Here is a 4,693-nt window from a genome sequence, read left to right as displayed (position 1 = left end):
GTGTGTCCATTCTGCACAGATTGATCTCATTTGATTGGCCGCCCACTAAATGGCCAGCCAGCTGATTGGTTAAAAGTGATAATTGCCATGTTGCTTAATGTAAGAAACATGGTTTCCAAAACGAGCAATACCATTTTTGCCTGTAGTGGGCAGTATTACGTCTTTGTTAATAATAATAATAATAATAATAATAATAATAATAATAATAATAATAACAATAATAATAAATTGTATTTATATAGCACCTTTCCAGAGCCCAAGGTCACCTAACAAAGTTAAAAGGTTAAAAAACAGCATGTACAGTACATACAGAAGGCAAAATGTATACACAGGACAGTAATACAGAACTTGTATTACTTTGTATGTTGCTTTGTTTAAAAAAAAACATTGAAAATGTCAATTGAATATAATAAGCTTGATGTCATAGTATGAAATAAATACATAAATAAGCCAAGTGCACAGCTGAGGCCAGGTTACATTACATTACATTACATTACAGGCATTTAGCAGACGCTTTTATCCAGAGCGACTTACACAACTTTTACATTGCATCCATCTATACAGCTGGATATATACTGAAGCAATTCCAGTTAAGTACCTTGCTCAAGGGTACAACGGCAGCGTCCTTACCCGGGAATCGAACCTGGGACCTTTCGGTTACAAGCCCAGGAATCGAACAAACCCGGGAATCGAACCTGGGACCTTTCGGTTACAAGCCCAGTTCCTTACCCACTGTGCTATACTTACAAACCCGGGAATCGAACCTGGGACCTTTCGGTTACAAGCCCAGTTCCTTACCCACTGTGCTATACTTACAAACCCGGGAATCGAACCTGGGACCTTTCGGTTACAAGCCCAGTTCCTTACCCACTGTGCTACACTCCGTCCAGGTGTTCTGGAATGCTTAATTCAAACACCAACCCCAGCTGGTTCTAGTGCGCCTCTCTCCTCCCTGTTCTCTCTCTCTCTCTCTCATTCTCTCTCTCTTTTCCGATCTCTTCTCCTTTAAGTGTTTAATGTGGCGTTGGTTTAGTGCTCTTCAGTGCATAAACCATAAAATCTGCAGAGTTATTGTAGTGGGAGCACATCAGCAGAACACCACTGGTCGAGTCCCAAGGCGGACTGCAACTGGCTGTGTAACTCAGGAGGTTGCAGGTTTGATTCCTAAGTGAGGCACTGCTGTTGTACTCTGGAGCCAGGTACTTAACCTGGATTGCTTTAGTAAAATGCTCAGATGTTGTAAATGGACAGGATGTAAATAAAAAAATTAATAAATATGAGCCGTGTTTGTGCTTCTGGATAAGAGTGTGGGCCAAATGCTGAAATGTAAATGAAGGTAGGCTATTTCCCCAGAACTGTTTTGATACTGCACAGGCTGTGTGTGGAGAATACGCAAAAATACGAGCTACAGAAATCCGGTTTGGATAAGAGGCCCACTTAGCAAATGCGTAATGTAATGTAAAAACAAGTGCATGAAACGGTTGACACATTTTATGTATTTATTTATTTATTTAATTTCATTAAGAAATTAATTAATAGGCTATGTGTAGCGGCTGTTTTTCCGCATGCTGTGATCCCGGTTCCGCTCCGCTTCCCGGCTAATGTCCGTGGCGCGAGCATCGGCACGCTCAGCACGAGATTAATTAGGGCTGATTAAAAAACCGACACAAACGAGCGCTGCGGCTTGATCACGCCCCCTTCCGTCCGCCACGCGGCTAATTGACGCGCCGGCCGTTCCGTCTCCTTCCCTACCGCCGCCGCGTCCGCGATCCAGGTGTGCTGAGTCGCGTCGGAAGGTGTTCAGGTGTGTCGCGTAGCCACAGCCACTGCTCGCAGTTTACAAACGTTTGAAACGAAAAGCAGACCGCAGTCCTTTTGTTTTCTTGCGCTTCTTTTTTTTTGTACACTGCAGCGAGCTTTTCCTTTTGTTTTCTTGTGCTTCTTTTTTTTGTACACTGCAGCGGGCTTTGGTAGCCTGCATTCATGTGGTCGTTTGCGATGACCGGGGGGGTGGGGCGCAGATGGCAAACTGGTTTCTGATTGGATAACATGCAGCTGTGACCCGCCGGGCCACCCAGGTGCCATAGCAACCGACCGAGCCGCAGAGCTGCGGTGACTCAATATCCTGCGTTTTTCCGGGTGTTTGTCTCGTGGATAAAAGACCGTTAAGGAGCCCCTTGGGGTCAGATGAGAAAATCTTCCCTAAAATTATTAAATTGTTCCCCGGAAATTGGCAATCTGTGCCCTCCCATTTCTAATTGGTGCCCTCAGATTAGTAATCTGTGAGCACAAATTATTTCATTAATTCCCACTAGTTTATAATCCCTACCTATTGTCAGTCAATTATTAATTTCTCGTGTGAGCATCAATTATTTTGAAAATTAATGTAATATTTTGAATTGAAGATTTTTTTACAAAATGGCTGCCACTGTGGGGTGCTGCCTGTGGGGTGCTGCCTGTGGCGACGGTCAGTCTCACTTCCCGTAAGGTGCAAGGTTCGATTCCCAGGTAGGGCACTGCCACTGTACCCTTGTGCAGCGTACTTAATCTGCACTGCTTCAGTATATATCCAGCTGTGTAAACGGATGCAGTGTAAATGCTATAGTAAAAGTTGTGTGACCGTAATAACTATAATGGTATTTTTTGCAATGATTGTATTGATGATGATGATGATGATGATGATGATGATGATGACATTGCTCACACTTAAGCTTGCACTTACACTTGTGCTTTTTTCACTGCAGGTTCATGAACTCTTCTCCTGTCTCTGCTGGTGTGGAAATATTAGCATTTAAACGGGAACATTGTGAATACGTGTGTGTGTGTGTGTGAGTGTGTGTGTGTGTGTGTGTAGGTGTGAGTGTGTGTGTGTGTGTGTGTGTGTGTGTGAATGTGTGTGTGAGTGTGTGTGTGTGTGTGTGTGTGTGTGTGTGTGTGTGAATGTGTGTGTGAGTGTGTGTGTGTGTGTGTGAGTGTGTGTGTGTGTGAGTGTGTGTGTGTGGGTGTGTGTGTGTGTGTGTGCACTGAAACAGGCTGTACTCTGCATCATTGGGGTGATTATCAGCATCTCACACACACACACACACACACACACACACTCACACACACACACACACACTCACACAATCCTGCCACATCCCTGTTCTTTCTTTTTCATTATTCTGTCATTTCAGCCGTAATGAATATATTTAAATACACCTTATAACTTTTACACTTATTATCATTCATTATAATTTTTAAAAATTAATTGTGCTTAAGAGTTACTTTTTATCTTTTTGGAGCAAGTTAGAAGTGTAGAGTGTTTATTTGATATAATTGATCAAACAAACACATTAATATTATTTTTTCCAAAATTCCTGTCTTTAAATATCCTTAGCCTTTAAATATTTTTGTCAATTCAAATGTTAATCAAAAGTATCTCTCTCTCTCTCTCTCTCTCTCTCTCTCCCTCCTTCCCTCCCTCCCTTATTTTCTCTTTATGCCTCTTTTCCTTCTGTCATCTCGACAAACATATTTTTCTTGACTTTCACTAATTATATTCTAAGGTTAATTTCACTGTCAGCCTAATAACGCTCAATTAGCACGAACACTGTGTCATGTAATGTTTCGAGATTAACAATGTCAATCATTTCTTTTGGATCTAGCGTTGCATGTGTGTACATACTACACATTTATCCAAATGCACAAGATCATTTGCAGGAACTGTAATGTTGTCATTGTCACTGCATAACCTGTAGTAATTACTCTGGTCAAACATAAGCTTTGACTGATATTTATATTTCAAAATCTCAGAATTTCTCATCTCCGAGCATATGCTTAGACTTTTCATTTCACAACAATATATTTGAGCTTGTGCTCAAACCAGTTCATTGCTGACAAAAAAAGAAAAACAATCCTGGTATGTATGAATAAATCAGAATTTCTTTTTTAAATAAATACCAAGTTATATTAATTTGATACATTCATATCTGCGTGATATTTGCCCGGGAAATGGTGTCCTGTTTAATAGGGTGCCAGTCCAGTCAGATCACCGCAGCTGTGTCCCCACCCACCCCCCATTGCTGCCCACTAAGCCCCCCCCCCACCCCCCCCCACCCCCCCATCTCAATAAAACATCTGCCCATGCTTGGAACACACTGCACTTCCTCTGCCAGCCGCAGTGCATGCTGGGACACCATTCTCTCACCTCTCCTGGCTCAAGACCCAGAGCCAGAATGGCCGCCTTCTCGTTTCTTGTCATTTTTTGGCATTAAAAAAAAGAAACCAGACACTTAGCTTCTCAGAGAGCCGACTACAGCACAGGCACTGCAGACTGCGTAAATGCAACCTCAACGCTGCAGGCGCACTGCTAGACAGAATAAAAACATTATTTTGCAAGATTTTACAATAAAAATAAGAGGCAAGAGGATCACGGGCAAGAGAGAGAGACAAAGAGAGGGAGATACTTTAGATAAACATTTGAATTGATGAAATTATTTCATGGATAAGGATCTTTAAAGACAAGAATAAAGAAAAAGAAGAATAAAGTGTTTGTTTGATCAATTATATCAGATAAACACTACATCTATTACAGGGCTACATAGGGGCATGGTGATAACTGCAAAATGAAGAAATTATTTGATTTGATTTATTTGGTAGGTTATTTTTCCGTTGATGTAAAAATACAAAATGCTACAAATTGAATAAGATTAAT

Source organism: Anguilla anguilla, chromosome 8, assembly GCF_013347855.1.
Source record: "Anguilla anguilla isolate fAngAng1 chromosome 8, fAngAng1.pri, whole genome shotgun sequence".
Classification (NCBI taxonomy): Eukaryota; Metazoa; Chordata; class Actinopteri; order Anguilliformes; family Anguillidae; genus Anguilla; species Anguilla anguilla.
Note: the sequence above shows the minus strand (reverse complement) of the source record.